Source organism: Schistocerca gregaria, chromosome X, assembly GCF_023897955.1.
Source record: "Schistocerca gregaria isolate iqSchGreg1 chromosome X, iqSchGreg1.2, whole genome shotgun sequence".
Classification (NCBI taxonomy): Eukaryota; Metazoa; Arthropoda; class Insecta; order Orthoptera; family Acrididae; genus Schistocerca; species Schistocerca gregaria.
In genome coordinates this window covers 373,259,253-373,280,229 of record NC_064931.1, presented here as the reverse complement: position 1 = coordinate 373,280,229, position 20,977 = coordinate 373,259,253, and the positions used below count along the sequence as shown (strand labels likewise).

At 42.0% G+C, this 20,977-nt stretch overlaps 1 protein-coding gene and 1 long non-coding RNA gene across 3 annotated transcripts in view; one reads left to right on the top strand and one right to left on the bottom strand.

Annotated features, from left to right (window-relative positions):
• Window positions 1-20,977, bottom strand: part of LOC126299134 (uncharacterized) — a 98,286-nt gene that overhangs the window by 73,110 nt on the left and 4,199 nt on the right. The window lies entirely within an intron of this gene.
• Window positions 477-20,977, top strand: part of LOC126299133 (speckle-type POZ protein-like) — a 97,457-nt gene continuing 76,956 nt past the window's right edge. Inside the window, exon 1 of one of the 2 annotated variants that reach the window (XM_049990879.1) lies at window positions 477-676. The gene's annotated coding sequence lies outside the window, so the exon portion shown is untranslated. The remainder of the gene's footprint in view (window positions 677-20,977) is intronic. The other variant, XM_049990878.1, reaches the window with a different exon arrangement.

Genomic DNA, 20,977 nt, shown 5'->3' with positions numbered 1-20,977 from the left:
AATAGGCTGTAATTAAGAAGAATAAGTAAAATAAAATAAATCAATAATTTCTCTGGGTTAGGCTCTTGAGAAAGAATGGGCTGTCATTCCTCCACAGACATCCAGACACCTGACTGAAACTGTACCCAGCAGAGTTCAAACCGCCATAAACGCGAAGGGTAGACACTTCCCATATTAATGTCCACTATTAGGTGTCCGTACACTTTTGATCAGATAGTGCAGATGTTTGCTTCGTACCTAAAACTTTCCTGGAAACCGTGACTACAATCCGATCGACCAATTCCGATCAAAGTCCCTCCCTCGCGCCGTATACAAGAAACGGGATTCTGGCCCGGTTTTCCGTTTTGAAAACTGCGCTAGTAAAATCTAGGAGGACGTCGATGTGATCGGGGAAGGCGGCTTGGCAACGCGGCCGTTTTTTATCGCAGAGGCAGCGCCAGCATCGCCGCGTCGGGACGCTACAGGGACCTCGAACGGCAGTGTGTGACCTAATCCCAAACAGCTGAGATCACGCCTGCAGACGCTGTCCACTCATCGGATAAGTCGGCACTTACTGTGAGTAGCACAAAAGGAAAAGCATTTGCAATGTGATAACCGAGCCACGTTGAGTGAGAACACATCGTTTTGGACGTCAAGGAGAAATTCATTCACTACAAGAGTGAAAATAAAGACATTGGTTAGTTACAGAAATAATTTGAAGCATTTTAACATAATTGTACTGTCCTAGCCGTTGGAAACATAAAATAGACTCCAAATGAACCACCTCAGCAGCTGCCCTGTAGAATGCTTTTCATAAAAATTGGTTTGGGCTGTCTTCCGCTGCAGGCTTATTCGTCTCCTTCTATATGAGGAACAGTGAACTGCTATTGATCAGCTGTTACTCGATAAGATAACTGCATAATTCGTTTGGCCTACTGTTAACAAATTACAGCAGCAGGTATAAACTAAAAAGAAAAAAAAATTCGTGACACTGAGGTTAGTGCAACAAATTACTTAAAAAATTTCGGATATTTGTCAAAGCACTTGTGGAAACAAGAGTGACGACGAATATGTTGTTTATAATGAGACAGTTATACTGAAATGAGGTAACGTAATGTTATGTTTTTATGCTGCGAGAAACATTGATTAATTTCCCTTGTCAGTAATGGGAATGTGTTTCATTCGTATGCGGCTTGTGAATAAGCTGAAATAGCTTTTCCTATTTCGTAATATATATCTTTCCGTTATTATTTAATAGGACTTGGAAACACGTTCTTCTTTTTTCTTTTCTGTTGTAGTTTCCCGTGACTCCATATTCAGTGTTCAGATTTTCGCGCACTACGAAGTTGTTTGTTAAAATCCCAGTTGCAATACTATTTCTATAGTTTTGTTTACCTTGCGTTTTTATTCAATAAACAGAATGTTTTGCATATGAACTGGCTGATGTCATTTTTCCCTTTCACTAGAAGATTTATTTACGTGTTATGTGAGTCTTGTTGCATTGTGTTACTTCGAGTACGCCTATCACAATTTAGGTGCCTGAAGTCTGCGGCGTGTGTTACGGTTTGCCGACAACACAAATGAGAAGTAATCTCATGCTCAACAGGTGCGAGTTACACTTTGACATTTCCACAGATAACAATTCAAGACAGATCCTGGATAGTTCGCAGCCACAACGAAATTATCACTGTACTTCTGATAAGTGCTCAAACAGCTGGATGTCTCCAGTCTGAAAATACCTTGGCAATGATTATTTGAACTAGATGTGAAAGAGTTTCTCATCTATAAAAGTGCATATGTTGCATCATTCGTGACAGTCAACACTCCTAACATCGTATCTTGATATTATAATGAAACCGGAAACATTGACAGCTTTGGAAAAGTTCGATCGTGATTACTGCTCATGAAAAAGCTGGAAAAATGTCGGCATTAAACTTTTTAAGAAGCTCTTTATAGCTGTCCGGGGTGGCCGAGAGGTTCTAGACGCTACAGTCCGGATCCGCGCGGTCGCAGGTTCGAATCCTGCCTCGGGCATGGATGTGTGTAATGTCCTTAGGTTAGTTAGGTTTAAGTAGGGGACTGATGACCTCAGACGTTGAGTCCCATAGTGCTCAGAGTCATTTGAGCCAAGTCCTTTATATAGTATCAGGAAAGAGTTACCGTGAAATGGTGTTGGTGCGGAGCAATATCTACATATTAAAGATGCTAGAACATAACGTTGTTTAAGAGGTTCCTTTAATTAACGAGGTTTGGGCCATCGTCTTTACTTTGGTTCGATTCCCGGCTGATTGATAACAGCATACTTCATACACTCCTGGAAATTGAAATAAGAACACCGTGAATTCATTGTCCCAGGAAGGGGAAACTTTATTGACACATTCCTGGGGTCAGATACATCACATGATAACACTGACAGAACCACAGGCACATAGACACAGGCAACAGAGGATGCACAATGTCGGCACTAGTACAGTGTATATCCACCTTTCGCAGCAATGCAGGCTGCTATTCTCCCATGGAGACGATCGTAGAGATGCTGGATGTAGTCCTGTGGAACGGCTTGCCATGCCATTTCCACCTGGCGCCTCAGTTGGACCAGCGTTCGTGCTAGACGTGCAGACCGCGTGAGACGACGCTTCATCCAGTCCCAAACATGCTCAATGGGGGACAGATCCGGAGATCTTGCTGGCCAGGGTAGTTGACTTACCCCTTCTAGAGCACGTTGGGTGGCACGGGATACATGGCGGACGTGCATTGTCCTGTTGGAACAGCAAGTTCCCTTGCCGGTCTAGGAATGGTAGAACGATGGGTTCGATGACGGTTTGGATGTACCGTGCACTATTCAGTGTCCCCTCGACGATCACCAGAGGTGTACGGCCAGTGTAGGAGATCGCTCCCCACACCATGATGCCGGGTGTTGGCCCTGTGTGCCTTGGTCGTATGCAGTCCTGATTGTGGCGCTCACCTGCACGGTGCCAAACACGCATACGACCATCATTGGCACCAAGGCAGAAGCGACTCTCATCGCTGAAGACGACACGTCTCCATTCGTCCCTCCATTCACGCCTGTCGCGACACCACTGGAGGCGGGCTGCACGATGTTGGGGCGTGAGTGGAAGACGGCCTAACGGTGTGCGGGACCGTAGCCCAGCTTCATGGAGACGGTTGCGAATGGTCCTCGCCGATACCCCAGGAGCAACAGTGTCCCTAATTTGCTGGGAAGTGGCGGTGCGGTCCCCTACGGCACTGCGTAGGATCCTACGGTCTTGGCGTGCATCCGTGCGTCGCTGCGGTCCGGTCCCAGGTCGACGGGCACGTGCACCTTCCGCCGACCACTGGCGACAACATCGATGTACTGTGGAGACCTCACGCCCCACGTGTTGAGCAATTCGGCGGTACGTCCACCCGACCTCCCGCATGCCCACTATATGCCCTCGCTCAAAGTCTGTCAACTGCACATACGGTTCACGTCCACGCTGTCGCGGCATGCTAGCAGTGTTAAAGACTGTGATGGAGCTCCGTATGCCACGGCAAACTGGCTGACACTGACGGCGGCGGTGCACAAATGCTGCGCAGCTAGCGCCATTCGACGGCCAACACCGCGGTTCCTGGTGTGTCCGCTGTGCCGTGCGTGTGGTCGTTGCTTGTACAGCCCTCTCGCAGTGTCCGGAGCAAGTGTGGTGGGTCTGACACACCGGTGTCAATGTGTTCTTTTTTCCGTTTCCAGGAGTGTATTTGAGTATGCAGACATTTGCATGGATCAAACACCTGCACATGCACTTCGTAGATCACATTTTTTAAAACCGTAAGTTGAGAATTTTCACAGGGTTTTTCGACACGAAGCTAGCGGCACGCTACGGGCAACGCGCTACCCTCATATGTAACAAGTACGGCGCAGGAAACGGAACTCACAATCTCACTATCAGTTCGACTTCTTCCGGCCAAAGTCGGTCCCTCCCCCCACCCCTCCCCATAGACCTCTTCCTGAATTCCGTTCACTACAAACCATTTACGTCATTCCTGGCTTAGTAAGGTCGATTTTTGTCCCATCGTTACCTACAAACCTGGCAAATAATTCCTGCTCAGCATTTTTCGTTATTGTATAACATCTAATAATAGCTTCCTGCAGGGGACCCCAAAATCCCCTCGATCAGTCCTGATCGTAGGGCAGCAAACTCCTGAGCGCAGAGAATAAAACACCTTGGATGTTGACCTCCGCAATAAGGTCTATGCCACTGACAGGGCACCCAACAGCGCCATTCTCACTGTCAAGGGTAGCATGCACCCAAATGGGTCACGGATTTTGCTGGTGGCGCGATTGTAGTAGATGTAATAAAGGCTGCTCAACTACGATGTGTCTCACAATGTTTTTAGAGAAATGGGGGTGCGTGGTTTTATTTTATGAGACCCTTGAATACCATACGAGAGTGCCAGCCATGGAGCAGCAGCGTTAGGGCAACCGGCTGAAGTATGATTCACACATAACGGGACGGAACGGAACGTTAAAATGTTCCACAAAGGATTTCCAATTCACACAAGCTTTCTCGAGAGGAAAGACAGACGTTGATGGAAGAGAGGATGGTGTCGCCGTCTGCTAATGCCGGAAGTTAACCTATTTTCGATGCGCTCGCTCATTTTATAGTAGCGCCTATACTTTATTTTATCTATGTTTTCTTGACATAGTGGAATGACGACTTGGATATTTTTTTCCGTTGAGGGTTCTTCCACAAAAGAGGCTAGATTTCCGAAAAATGAAAAATGCTTTAGGTTTTATATCACCTGAACAAAAAGAGCCTACACTCTGTAAATAAGAAAGTAAATTTATGCAGCAGTTTTCCTTTAATAAACTTTTTTTTTACAGTGAACACGGCAGCTCTCTTTAAGGGGAAAAGTGCAGTCGGTTTTGACGTTATTTGGTACATAGAAAAAAAACACCATGAATAAGGTAAACGGGCTCTTTGTATTGTCTTATCAATGCTGTTTGATGTGGTCCATGTATATATTTTCTCTAGTAAATAAATATCGATGTTTGGAAATGTTTGGACAACACTTTTCCTGTTCTTCCACTTCTCAGCAATTTATTGTACAAACTTATCGAGGATTGACTTCTGCCATTAACCCTTTCGAGACGAGCGTAGGTCTCACCCGGGTATTTGCTACGTGCGTTTCACGTGCTTTGCACAAAAAATTATTTCTTGACGACCATTCTTTATTTAATCTTCATGAAGTGTTTATTTCACTACATTTATTAAAAATCAAAAGTGTGCGTCAGTAAGTGCATTTATAAAATGTACTTGGTGCATAATTACGCTATGCTTTTCATTCTTTTATGATAGATACTACTCAAAATGCAGTCGTGTCATCAATGACGACGATCAATTACGAATGGAGTGAATGCGATAATTTTTTAACAGTCACACGAAACGAGCAGTAGCTAAATGCCCGTTTCATAAGGATTCATTACTGTACCTAGATTATATCTCGCAACGAAAGCACTACTGCGATTATTATTATTATAATTATCTTCTTTCCTTTCTCAGACGTTATGTCTGGTTAAAAATGGAAAGTGACACGGACCTTGATCAAGCGTGACTTCCTTTTAACTCTACGGTATATGTTACATTGCATTTAGGAACTTTAGGGTAATTGAACATGTATCAATAGTTACAGATTTCTGTAGTTGTATATATACGTTTGGATGTAGCTGTATTGCGTTGATGTACTGGTGGATATTGTGTGGTATGACTCCTGTAGTTGATAGTATAATTGGTATAATTTCAACTTTATCCTGATGCCACATGTCCTCGACTTCCTCAGCCAAAACTCCTGTTTTCTTCTGTATATTTGTTGTATTGGGTATGGATATTTTGATTAGTTGTGTTAATTTCTTCTTTTTATTGGTGAGTATGATGTCAGGTTTGTTATGTGGTGTTGTTTTATCTGTTATAATGGTTCTGTTCCAGTACAATTTGTATTCAACATTCTGCAGTACATTTTGTGGTGCATACTTGTATGTGGGAACGTGTTGTTTTATTAGTTCATTTTGTATGGCAAGTTGTTGATGTATTATTTTTGCTACATTGTCATGTCTTCTGGTGTATTCTGTATTTGCTAGTATTGTACATCCGCTTGTTAGGTCATCTGGTGATCCACTGTTTCTAATTGTTGTTTGCAAAGTCTGCATTTATCTGTTGTGGTATTGGGATCTTTAATAATATGCTTGCTGTAATATCTGGTGTTTATTGCTTGATCCTGTATTGCAATCATGAATCCATTCGTCTCACTGTATATATTGCCTTTTCTCAGCCATGTGTTGGATGTGTCTTGATCGATGTGTGGCTGTGTTAGATGATATGGGTGCTTGCCATGTAGTGTTTCCTTTTTCCAATTTACTTTCTTTGTATCTGTTGATGTTATGTGATCTAAAGGGTTGTAGAAGTGGTTATGAAATCGCAAATGTGTAGCCGATGTATTTATTTGAGTGATTGCTTTGTGTATTTTGCTAGTTTCTGCTCGTTCTATAAAGAATTTTTTTAAATTGTCTACCTGTCCATAATGTAGGTTTTTTATGTCGATAAGTCCCCTTCCTGCTTCCTTTCTGTTTAATGTGAATCTTTCTGTTGCTGAATGTATGTGATGTTTTCTATATTTGTGGCATTGTCATCGTGTAAGCGTATTGAATGCTTCTAGGTCTGTGTTACTCCATTTCACTACTCCAAATACGTAGGTAAATACTGGTATAACGTAAGTATTTATAGCTTTTGTCTTGTTTCTTGCTGTCAATTCTGTTTTCAGTATTTTTGTTAGTCTTTGTCTATATTTTTCTTTTAGTTCTTCTTTAATAGTTGTATTATCTATTCCTATTTTTTGTCTGTATCCGTTTTTTCCCTCGCTTCTATGCAGTCGTTGTGGTTATCCAGTATGTAATCTTCTTGTTTCGTGTGTTCTCCCTTGACTATGCTATTTTTCTTACATTTGTCTCTTCCAAAAGCCATATTTATGTCATTGCTGAATACTTCTGTTATCTTTAGTAATTGGTTGAGTTGTTGATTTGTTGCTGCCAGTAGTTTTAGATCATCCATGTATAGCAAATGTGTGATTTTGTGTTGGTATGTACCAGTAATATTGTATCTATAATTTGTATTATTTAGCATGTTGGATAGTGGGTTCAGAGCAAGGCAGAACCAGAAACGACTTAACGAGTCTCCTTGGTATATTCCACGCTTAATCTGTATTGGCTGTGATGTGATATTATTTGAATTTGTTTGGATATTAAGTGTGGTTTTCCAATTTTTCATTACTATGTTTAAGAACTGCATCAGTTTAGGATCTACTTTGTATATTTCCAATATTTGTAGTAACCATGAGTGGGGTACACTATCAAAAGCTTTTTGGTAATCAATGTATGCGTAGTGTAGCGAACTTTGTTTAGTTTTAGCTTGATATTTCACCTCTGCAACTATTATCAGTTGCTCTTTACATCCTCATGCTCCTTTGCAACAGCCATTTTGTTCTTCATTTATAATTTTGTTCTGAGTTGTATGTGTTATTAATTTCTGTGTAATGACTGAAGTTCATATTTTGTATATTGTTGGTAGGCATGTTATGGGGAAATATTTTGCTGGGTTTGCTGTGTCTGCTTGATCTTCAGGTTTCGGAAAAGCTATTCCTTCTGTAAGTGTATCAGGGACTGTGTATGGGTCTGCAATGTAACTGTTAAATAATTTAGTTAGATGTGAATGTGTTGAGATGAACTTCTTTAGCCAGAAATTTGCTATTTCATCATTTCCAGGGGCTTTCCAATTGTGCGTAGAATTAATTACTCTGGTGACTTCATGTTGCAAAATTATCACTTCAGGCATTTTTGGTATCATCTTGTATATGTCTGTTTCTGCTTGTATCCACCGTGCATGTCTGTTATGTTGTACCAGGTTTGACCATATGTTGCTCCAGAAGTGTTCCATGTCTGTTATGTTTGGTGGATTGTCTAGTTTAATGTGTGTGTTATCTATTGTCTGGTAAAATTTCTTTTGGTTTGTGTTGAATGTTTGGTTTTGTTTCCTTCTATTTTCACTTTTTTTGTATCTTCTAAGTCGTTTGGCCAATGCTTGTAATTTCTGCTTCTTTTCATCTAATTGCTCTATCGCTTCTTGTTGTGTGGTTTCACCTAACCTTTTCGTTTTTCGTCTGATATTTCATTTCTTATAATTTATGTTAGCTGTCCTATGTCTTTTCTCAGTTTTTCTGTTCTGATCTGTAGCCTGTGTTGCCATACTGGTTTTGTGGGTTTCTTCTGTGTGTTGGTTGGTTCTGATCTCTGACTAGTGTGTATATTTAGTGTAGTGAGTGCGCCTATATAAACCAGTAGTTGTAACTCTTCCGTAGTTGTATTTTCATTTATTTTGTTGTGAATGATTGTGTTGATAGTTGATATTGTTGTTTCGACTTGTGGGTTATTTGGTGGTCTATGCAAGAATGGTCTAATGTCTGTATTTTTGTCTTTGTATTCCATATATGTCAGCTGAAATTTTTCTTCTATATCTAACATGTGTGTCACTTCGTGTTCTATTTGTGCTTGTTCTGGTGGCTATCTTAAGATTTCGTTTTCCTCTGATTGTTTAATTGATGCGTGTTGTTCTTTGTTTGTTTGCTCTGGAATGTTTGGGTCCATTTACTGTATTTTCTTCTTCTTCTGATTGCACATTATTTTGTTCCAGTATTTGTTGTGCTTGTTGTTTGATGTTTTCTAATTCTGACTGGGGTATCCTGTTTGTTTTTTGTTTTTATTATGACACGGATCTGATCAGCTAGTCGTCGTCCTGTTAAAAATTTTAATTCTGGGTATCTGGTAATAAATGTTGTGTATACTTGTGATCTGTATCCAGTTGTGCTGGTTCCTAAGTTTGTTGCTTGGTAATAACAGAACATGAGGTGTCGGTTAACTTCATCTGACCATCTCATCCTCTGTCTTTGTTTTCCTTCTAGAGTGGTTGCAGGAAGCATATTCTGCAAAACACCTCTATTTGGATTTAAATCATTTCCCGTGTGGCTAGTAGTGTCGTTACCATTGTGGACGGTCATAGGGTTCAAGCGTCGTCCCCGAACATGACAGCGCTTGTCCGAGGCTTCATTAGTTCTGTCCTGAACCAACTAATTACACTAAAAGGAGGGTTAGCCCTATTAGTGGTTTGTTCTTTTCGTCGCCTTTTACAACTGGCAGAATATACCGGAGGCCTATTCTTTTCCCGGGCCTCCACGGGGTTTATTATTATATTATTATTATTATTACTGTTTCTTTCCTAAGAAATATGACTCGTTGTAACGGTACAAGTTGGTGGTGGCAGATCAGAAAAAACTTAACATGAATGCAATACGTGCAGACCTCTAGTCTGACACCTTAGCCTGTTACGTTAACGCTATTGCTCGACGGCTGGCGCTTTCGTGTGGCTCGCAAAATTTTTAACCTCGATTTCTCTAAAACGCCCGAGAAGCGCATTTGTTACACCTAAGTATGTACCCTACAATTGTGCCAAAGATAAGTAGCACTGGCTAACAATATAACCATCGGTGTGGCGGCAGACATGTAAATCCACGCAGCAGTGGACAGCGAACTCGAGCTGCAGGCCGTTTAACACTGTCTTGCGCGCCGCCCCGTTTAAATGGCTGTTGCGTTGTAAACGTCCGCTGCCGACGTTTACACAGCCCTCCAAATCCAGTTTTAGTAAACTTGTTTCCCTTGATGCTTCTGGTTAGTTATTTAACAGTTCAATGCCCAGTCGCGAAATTCGTCAGATTTCAGCTCCTTACTGTCAGTAGTCGTTCCATGTGAACGCTAGACTGCATTTGAGTACTCCATTTATGTATCTCCTCTCACCTCTTTAACATGAAATATGCTTCTCTTCCATTTAATAAATGAAATGAATAAACTCCATTTTAAAAGACATTATGGTCGCCTACGTCTATTAAAAGTTGCAGGTGGTTCGCAATAATGTTAAAGTGGTACATAGTCGTGATAGTGCCTTGCTTTAGCTCCATAAGTCCCATGGAATCCGAAGTGATCGTCCCCCATAGCATAATGCTACTACTCTGATCTGCGCAAGTGGCACGATGTATGTATTGAGCAGCCTTTATCCCGGATGACGGTATATCTTACTCCCACCTGGTATGAAAATAAATGTCATTCATCCAACCAGGATATACGTTATTGAGCCACAGTCCAATCTCGATGATCCTATGCTCAATGAAACAATAATTGACGATGTCGTCGAGTCAACGTGGTAACACATACGGAATCGCCTGCTCTAGAGCCCGATATTCAGCAATGAACACTGAACGGTATCGTCTGAAACACTTGTGTCTGCAACAGAATTGTACCCTGTCTTCTAATCCTGCTTTACGAAGCTGGCAAGCCTCCGACCTCCACGTTCAGTAATGAGACGTATATATGCAACACATTGCTTATAATATTTTGGCTCATTCGTGTAAATCTGTTTACACACTTTGAAAATAAAGACTTCTTAGTAGAACAGGGCAGTATCGGAAGGGTGCAGAGATAAGCCCATGCCATAGTAACAGGCACAGAAAAGGCGCAAAAACTGAGAGGACAAATAACAAGAAATAGGGTTTGAAAAATAACAGGGAAAGGTAAGTAAGTTGTCCTAACCCTCGTGTTCCTGCCTTCTGCCTGTGAGAAGAAGCCTCTCCCTCAATCTGCGGATGTAAATATACGCTGTTATCACAGCGTCATTTCGTCCAAGTAGCATCATAAATAAATGAACAATACCCAACAGACTCCTACCACTGACATGGATCACGTTGCAACAGTACATGCGTTTGTTACACAAGGTGGCCCCGCTTACACACCCCACTGACGTTCGACAATGGAGTTCTTGCCGCTGCTTTGGCACGGCTGCGCTTCCCAAGTTGTGTTCCGCGGAACACTGGTGTTCCAGCCGAAGTAAATAAGGCTCCGTGAAAAACAATAACATGGCGATTTTTTGACATAGTGACAATGCTAAGGGCAGTTTTAATTTTCTTATGATTTCTGTGTTATTAGTAATGATTTGAAATTGAAGTAATCACCGAATAAAACAAGTTTCCTCATTTTTTTTTAATTTTCAGAATAAACATGTTTCTCCGTTATTTACATCTACATCTACATGGCTACTCTGCAAATCACACTTAAGTGCCTGGCAGAGGGGTCATCAAACCACCGTCACAACAATTCTGTTATTCCACCCTCGAACAGCGCGCTGAAAAAGCGGAAACCTATATCTTTCCGTGCGAACCCCCATTTTCCTTATTTTATTATGATCGTTTCTACCTATATAGGTCGGCGCCAACAAAATATTTTCGCATTGGGAGCAGAAAGTTGGCGATTGAAATTTCGTGAGAAGATGCCGCTGCAACGAGAAACGACTGTTTTGAAACGGATCTCTAGGAACAATGCACCCTGTGCTGTTCTGGGAAGCATTGGAACATCTCTCTCAGCGCTGGACCCACACCATAGCTAATCATCATCGTGGCGTCAACCGTGCCTAGGTGAGCACGTTTTTCGACAGGAATTTCTCAGATGTCAAGTATGAAAGATATGCCGCCGCCTCTTCCTTGCAGGACGCAAAGTGACGCCTACGAGTCGCCTGGCAGCTGATGACCACGTCGTCACTTCGCGGGGATCGCTGGTGCGTCTCGACTCCTGGGGGACGTGTGCAGGGTCGGCAAAATTGGCTTCGGGCGTCGAGTGGTGGGATGTGTTTTTTATTAGCCATCGACTGTTTAAACTATATTCCATCGATTTCACCCACCAATAGAACCTTGAGAATTAAAAAAACTACCCCATACATGTGAAGAATATCGATTTAACTAATTTTCATAATTTTTTTATATCAAGGTGCTGTTAGTGTTAGTTAAGGGGAGGACATTACTAATTACTTAACTTGTATCAAAAGCGGTACAATAGTTTAAAGTAATTGCGGTGACATGGAAAACCACTTAACAGAACGATAGATTAAGTGGTGATAAAGGGCCAAAGATTAGGTTAAGACACCCAGAGTACAGTGCCAAACATTAGTTTATGCAACCTGTTTGCCCCATGTAATTACTTCTTACAAGACCTACATGTTTGCAAACAGCAGAGAATGATGAACAAGAGAAATCCAACCTCCACAAACTGAATTTTTTATAAATAAAAAATATACTCTTGACTACTCAAGAGGAGGTCGTTATTAGGAGAAAGAAAACTGGCGTTCTACGATTCGGAGCGTGGAATGGCAGATCCCTTAATCGGGCAGGTAGGTTAGAAAACTTAAAAAGGGAAATGGATAGGTTAAAGTTAGATATAGTGGGAATTAGTGAAGTTCGGTGGCAGGAGGAACAAGACTTCTCGTCAGGTGACTACAGGGTCATAAACACAAAATCAAATAGGGGTAATGCAGGAGTAGGTTTAATAATGAATAGGAAAATAGGAATGCGGGTAAGCTACTACAAACAGCATAGTGAACGCATTATTGTGGCCAAGATAGATACGAAGCCCACACCTACTACAGTAGTACAAGTTTATATGCCAACTAGCTCTGCAGATGACGAAGAAATTGAAGAAATGTATGATCAAATAAAAGAAATTATTCAGATAGTGAAGGGAGATGAAAATTTAATAGTCATGGGTGACTGGAATTCGAGAGTAGGAAAAGGGAGAGAAGGAAACGTAGTTCGTGAATATGGACTGGGGCTAAGAAATGAAAGAGGAAGCCGCCTGGTAGAATTTTGTACAGAGCACAACTTAATCATAGCTAACACTTGGTTCAAGCATCATAAAAGAAGGCTGTATACATGGGAGAAGCCTGGAGATACTAAAGGGTATCAGATAGATTATATAATGGTAAGCTGAGATTTAGGAACCAGGTTTTAAATTGTAAGACATTTCCAGGGGCAGATGTGGACCCTGACCACAATCTATTGGTTATTACCTGTAGATTAAAACTGAAGAAACTACAAAAATGTGGGAATTTAAGGAGATGGGACATGGATAAACTAAAAGAACCAGAGGTTTTACAGAGTTTCAGGGAGAGTATAAGGGAACAATGGACAGGAATGGGGGAAAGAAATACAGTAGAAGAAGAATGGGTAGCTTTGAGGGATGAAGTAGTGAAGGCAGCAGAGGATCAAGTAGGTAAAAAGACGAGGGCTAGTAGAAATCCTTGGTTAACAGAAGAAATATTGAATTTAATTGATGAAAGGAGAAAATATAAAAATGCAGTAAATGAAGCAGGCAAAAAGGAATACAGACGTCTAAAAAATGAGATCGACAGGAAGTGCAAAATCGCTAAGCCGGGATGGCTAGAGGACAAATGTAAGGATGTAGAGGCTTATCTCACTAGGGGTAAAATAGATACTGCCTACAGGAAAATTAGAGAGACCTTTGGAGATAAGACAGCCACTTGTATGAACATCAAGAACTCAGATGGAAACCCAGTTCTAAGCAAAGAAGGAAAAGCAGAAAGGTGGAAGGAGTATATAAAGGGTCTATAGAAGGGCGATGTACTTGAGGACAATATTATGGAAATGAAAGAGGATGTAGATGAAGATGAAATGGGAGATACGATACTGCGTGAAGAGTTTGACAGAGCACTGAAAGACCTGAGTCGAAACAAGGCCCCGGGAGTAGACAACATTCTGTTAGATCTACTGATAGCCTTGGAAGAGCCAGTTCTGACAAAACTCTTTTATCTGGTGAGCAAGATGTACGAGACAGGTGAAATACCCTCAGACTTCAAGAAGAATATAATAATTACAACCCCAAAGAAATCAGGTGTTGACAGGTGTGAAAATTATCGAACATTAAGTTTAATAAGTCACAGCTGCAAAATACTAACGCGAATTCTTTACAGACGAATGGAAAAACTAGTATAAGCCGACGTCGGGGAAGATCAGTTTGGATTCCGTAGAAATGTTGGAACACGTGCGGCAATACTGACCCTACGACGTACCTTAGAAGCTAGATTAAGGAAGGGCAAACCTACGTTTCTAGCATTTGTAGACTTAGAGAAAGCTTTTGACAATGTTGACTAGAATACTCTCTTTCAAATCCTGAAGGTGGCAGGGGTAAAATACAGGGAGCGAAAGGCTATTTACTATTTGTACAGAAACCAGATGGCAGTTATAAGAGTCGAGGGACATGAAAGGGAAGCAGGTGTTGGGAAGGGAGTGAGACAGGGTTGTAGTCTCTCCCTGATGTTATTCAATCTGTATACTGAGCAAGCAGGAAAGGAAACAAAATAATGATTTGGAGTAGGTATTAAAATCCATGGAGAAGAAATAAAAACTTTGAGGTTTGCCGATGACTTCGTAATTCTGTCAGAGACAGCAAAGGACTTGGAAGAGCAGTTGAATGGAATGGATAGTGTCTTGAAAGGAGGATATAAGATGAACATCAACAAAAGCAAAACGAGGATAATGGAATGTAGTCGAATTAAGTCGGGTGAGGCTGAGGGAATTAGATTAGGAAATGAGACACTTAACGTAGTAAAGGAGTTTTGCTATTTGGAGAGAAAATTAACTGATGATGGTCGAAGTAGAGAGGATATAAAATGTAGACTGGCAATGGCAGGGAAAGCGTTTCAGAATAAGAGAAATTTGTTAACATCGAGTATAGATCTAAGTGTCAATAAGTCATTTCTGAAAGTATTTGTATGGAGTGTAGCCATGTATGGAAGTGAAACATGGACGATAAATAGTTTGGACAAGAAAAGAATAGAAGCTTTCGAAATGTGGTGCTACAGAAGAATGCTGAAGATTAAATGGGTAGATCACATAACTAATGATGAAGTATTGAATAGGATTGGGGAGAAAATACGTTTGTGGCACAACCTGACCAGAAGAAGGGATCGGTCGGTAGGACATGTTCTGAGGCAGCAACGGATCACCAATTTAGTATTGGAGGGCAGCGTAGAGGGTAAAAATCGTAGAGAGAGACCAAGAGATGACTACACTAAGCAGATTCAGAAGGATGTGGGTTGCAGTGGGTTGTGGGAGATGAAGAAGGTTGCACAGGATAGAGTAGCATGGCGAGCTGCATCAAACCAGTCTCAGGACTGAAGACCACAACAACAACAACAACTCTTGAATTTCCTGTTATGAGACCCTTCCTCTCCACCACCAGACCGCCATCTTGGATTATGTCACAGAAGGGACGACAGCGCCCTCTGGTGGCAGTACTGTGTACTAGGTTAGTTGGACTCTGGACCCCTTGGTGAACACACTGGATGTAGGTATTGTCTCTAAGGCCGACCGAGGTTGTCTAGCGGTTCTAGGCGCGCAGTCCGGAACTACGGTCGCAGGTTCGAATCCTGCCTCGGGCATGGATGTGTGTGATGTCCTTGGGTTAGTTAGGTTTAAGTAGTTCTAAGTTCTAGGGGACTGATGACCACAGTAGTTAAGTCCCATAGTGCTCAGAGCCATTCGAATCATTTTTTTTATTGCCTCCAACCGTTTAAGTAATATTTTATAGGAAGAGGTGTCGGTCGGGCGACTTAGGTCATTGGAGGTAGCCCAAGTGACCTATTTTCCCGCCATTTTATTAGGTTAGTAGAAGTAGCGATGGTTTGTTGCATTGTCCTGATGGAATTTGTACTTCCCACCATTTTCTGGGGGAGGGGTGGGGTTAGGTTAGTGGAGGAAGCTCAGTTGACCTATCTTTCAACCAAAATTCAAACTTCCCGCCAAAATCCGCCATCTTGGATGATGTCATCAGATAACGTTCAAATGGTTCAAATGGCTCTGAACACTATGGGACTTAACTTCTGAGGTCATCAGTCCCCTAGACCTTAGAGCTACTTAAACCTAACTAACCTAAGGACATCACACACATCCATGCCCGAGGCAGGATTCGAACCTGCGACCGTAGCAGTCCCACGGTTCCAGACTGTAGCGCCTAGAACCGTTCGGCCACTCCGGCCGGCTCAGATAACGTCACGGCCGCCACTTAGATGACGTCATCGCCACCATCTTGGATAGCGTTACTTGGGGTGACGGCCGCCTAGTCCCACTAGTAACCTCATCATTCCTTACCTTATCAGTCCACCTAATTTTCAACATTTGTCTGTAGCAGCACTTCTCAAATGCTTCTGTTCTCTTCCATTGCGGTTTTGCCACAGTCCATGTTTCCATTGGCAAAAGATTCCGGAATAGTCCCTCATTTAGATCTTCGGGAGGGGACTGTCAAGGTGGAGGTGACCAAGAGATAAAAGCTGTTATATTAAGAGTCGAAAAATCAGAAGTGGAAGTGTTTGACAGTGAGTGTACGTGTAGTGAATGATACTGAAACCATAGGGAAAGCTAGAAAGAGATGAAACTAGTACCAGCAATATACAGCTCTGTAAGAAACTGTAGTAGGAAAAATTATGGTACTTTAAATGTGATGATCCGTTGTACCAGTACAGTTCGTATCGGGTAGTATCATGAATGGTACAGTTTAAACAGACACCAGTGTACTAGGCAATTCCAAGAGTTCGACAGCGACAACATGCTTTCAACAGCCGTACCAGGTGCGTCATGTTGACGCAAGTATGACAACTAAAACTGAACTCCAGACAACAGCGCAAAGACACGGCAACGAAGCATTGGTGGTGTGCCATGTTTTGTCTTAGAGTGTACATAGGTAAACTGGGCAAAGTTATGCAAAATTATAGAGCATAGATTATAAAATGCATACGCTGACTGAACTTGCAAATTAAGCACAGAGAGAAGCCATCTTGCATTTGAAACAAAAACTCACATCAGAATCTCCTTTGAGTCATAAATTTAAAAAAAAGTTACGAAAAGGAACACGAAAAAGTAGGAAACGTTACCAGTGAGTGATTACAGCTGCCGGCCGCGGTGGTCTTGCGGTTCTAGGCGCTACAGTCTGGAACCGTGGGACTGCTACGGTCGCAGGTTCGAATCCTGCCGCGGGCATGGATGTGTGTGATGTCCTTAGGTTAGTTAGGTTTAAGTAGTTCTAACTTCTAGGGGACTGATGACCTAAGATGTCCCATAGTGCTCAGAGCCATTTGAACCATTGTTGATTACAGCTACGGAAAGAGAATTCAGATAACTGATATGTAAGGATAAAAAGCCTGCATATAAGATACATATTTATGAGACCAGGAAGAGACATTAGAAAAAAATCTATACAGACAACTATGAGACAGACAGACCTTTGGCTGAGGAAGTGAACTTCGTGCTTCCCTGAGTTTTTTGCGTCGTCATGACACAAGGATGGGAAAATTTCGCGAAATTTGTGCTGTACAACTTCTTGCCGGACGACGGTCCACTAATAGTATACACACACAGATATTAATTACACGAATGACGTCGATACCTGTCTCTGTGGGAGAGAGGAGGTCGCACTGGGAATAACAGTGCTAAAAATGAAAAACGAATCCTGGGCTTGATGATAACTATGCAGAGATGCTCCAACAAATAATCTCACATGTAGCACAAGTCCTCGCTCAGGTTTTAAATGAGGTTTTATGGGTGAAAACTAAACCTAAAGCTTGGAAAGCACCGAACACTATATTTAAAAAGGGCTGCGGATGAAGAACCAATAGATCCAATACCGTACAGGTCATAATGCCTTCTTACCATACTGGCTGTGATTTAGAAAATTCACCTGTGTAACCAATTTCAGGCATACAGGAACCTCCTGGGTCACAGTCCACATCAATTCAGATTCAGGGTGAAGAAATGTATAGAGGACGTGACAGATTAAGCCCTTCGAGTAGCAGATAGTCGGAAGTAAGCTGTTGCAGTATTAACAGACATCACAAGCGCATTCGACAACCTTAGGTGGCCTTCCCTGTTTGTGCGGTCCAGAGAACAGCAGATACGTCTCCTGCGCTCTACAGCGTTATTCATTATTTTTGAAACAGAATAGCAGTGTCGACTGCGGGTAGCCGGAAGGTGATCAAAGGGATCGTAAGGGATGTCCACAGTGCAAAAAAATAATTCTTTCACAGACTTGTCGAATACATTAGGCAGAATATAGGTTGTATGACAAAACACAATTTCTCACTTTTTGAGTCCATTGTTTGATTTTTCGACAAACGCATGGGCTTACTGATGAAGCCTGTCAACCAACAACACTGCAGTCACGAGAAGAAAGAGAGGGGTTCTTAGGAGACTCAGGAACTTTCAGAACGACGTCAGTGGACTAACTTTATGTGCTGTTGGGATTGTAGTCTGTAGATGTCACCGTTAAATACAGGGCTGCAGCCTACTGGCTGAAGATGGGAAAATGGACAAGGTCTTGGCCATAACATGTAGGAATATACAGCACAAACGTCAGTCGACTAGACAGCAGGTGGATACCTGGCAGAGCGAATGGAGAAACTGCGATGAGGGCTGTAGAATATACATATTCTTCCCCGATATGAGGCAGTGGCTAGAAACGACACATGTGAAATCCAGCTGTGACATGGTTCCATTTCTTGACCAGACGTGATTTTTATTCAACACACATAAAGCGAGCAAATCACAAACCAGGGCTAGAACGCACTTGCAGAGAAATAGAACTCACAGAAATACACTGCTGATTATTTTCACACCTGAGGTATTCTTCACAAACGCAAGAAAACTTATACAAAGCAGTACGGGAGCCATACAGTCGATACAGTTAAATAATATAACAAATGCAGTCTCAGTCATACTGAATAACGAGTTTAGGGAGGCTCTGTCATACAGACAACGAAACAGAAAGGCGTGAATCAGTCAAACAGACGCACCAACTGATGATAACATTGGCAATGTAAACTCAGTTTGGGTAGTCAAGATCGTAATCGGATTTTAATCAACACAAGTCACACAAAACCCGCATTAACAATAAAAACAGATTTACGTCTGATGCCGTTTAGATAACTGAATTACGTTATTAGCGTTAGACAAAATGCATTAGACTATCGGCATAAGGCCTACATATACATTAGTAAATAAAAGCAGCACTTGTGTTCCATGTTTTCTGATCGTTTGTGATAATCCGAAGTGGCTGGTTCAAATGGCTCTGAGCACTATGGGACTTAACTTCTGAGGTCATCAGTCCCCTAGGACTTAGAACTATTTAAACCTAACTAACCTAAGGACACCACACACATCCATACCCGAGGCAGGATTCGAACCTGCAACCGTAGTGGTCGCGCGGTTCCAGACTGTAGCGCCTAGAACTGCTCGGCCACTCCGGCCGGCATAATTCGAAGTGGGGGAGAGCTGACTGCGCACCAGTCTTCTCATACATGATGTCCCAGTGGACAGCCAACGGCTCGATTGGCTTGTCGTGGTTCCACTGAAACTCAATAGACTATCATTTCTCTGGTTCTAGCAACACCAACAGAATGACAGCATAACTGAATATGTCCTTGAGCCTGCACGTATGATGTGGTGGCTCTATGTGTATGAACACATTTACCCCCGTTTATCGGTTTCGTCAGCACTCTGTCTCACGGTGGTAATTCAATAATATTATTCTGGGTGCCGAGCTCAGATCTTTCTGCTTGCTTTTGATTTTGAAGTGACACTCTGGCGCTGAAATTACGAAGTATTACTTCTTTACACTTCCTTGTTATGTAGCACTGCCACATTTGCGTTTCTGCCTACTCACTCGGAGTTTGCGTGGCAATGCTCGCTTCATGCCCTGGCGTTGGTGACATCAGCGTTACATCTGCTGACATTCCGATCGGTACAGCGGCCGACAGCTAGCCTTCTCTGTTCTGAGCTCCACTGCGCAACATTGCCTTTGGTGATAGACTTGGAGGACGACAAGATTCGATCGTGTTTGCGATGCACTTTTCACCTTCTGTTTCACGAAATCATCATTAGTGACAGCAGGCCTACGAGCGCACTTTCGTCGTTCTATACAACGACATCAACATTAGTCACATTATTAACAGCAGGTTTTCAAACACACTTTTTTCGAATGCACTTTCGTTCTTCTATATGACATCATCATTAGTGTCATTACTGACAACGGGATCTCGAGTGCACTTTTGTCCTTCTATATGACGACATCATTATCGGTGACAGCACATTTTCGAGGGTTTAAATGAGGCACACGTAACGGTAAAAGCATTCTCTTAATTTACTACAGTCAAAGGCATGCTAAATCCCAACAGCTCGTGTACGGATTCGATTTGACACAGCTACCACACTGATAAGGGAAATACCCCAGCTGCAGTGGTTAAAATTGTATAAAACTCTGCATTCGTGTAAAATCGATGTTCAAAGGTTAACGAATGCAAAAATCACTGAAGCACAAGGCGCAGAAGAAGAATTGTGTGTTACCACAGTTATGACTATCAGATTCACAAGAGTAATAAATGAACTATATCTGGCAAACATACAACTACGCTAACTTTTTTTTTCTACTGGCTACCAGTTCGTCAGTGGAATAGAAGTAGTTGTCCAGGACAAATGATTTTAAATTAGATTTAAAACTTGCTGCGCTACCTTACAGACATTTTATGTTATTGTGCAAATGATCAAAAATTTTTGTTGCTGCGTATTGAACTCTCTCCAGTGTTGTAGGTGTTACATCACTGTTCTTATCAATAATTATCCTAATAAAATAAGGGAAATCAGAGCTCGTACAAAAAGATTTAAGGGCTAGTTTTTCCCATGCGCCGTTGAGAGTGGAACGGCAGAGAAACAGCTTGAAGTTGGTTCGATGAACTCCGCCAGACACTTAATTGTGAACTGCAGAGTAATCGTGTAGTTGTAGATGTGTCGTGAGCAGTCGCCTTAATCGATAGGCTATCTGGGTATACTACCATGTCTGACTCAAACTTTCACGGTCAGTGATGCTATCATCTGTGATTTCCGAATTTACCATCAGAGTTTCATCCTTAGAGTATGCAAAGTAACACGACTTGGGGAATAGATTTGGAGACGGATCATGGCTATCCCTACCACAAGGGATACTGAAATGAATAGATTTTTGTGGATGGAACGAACCCTTTAAATTGCTACATATAGC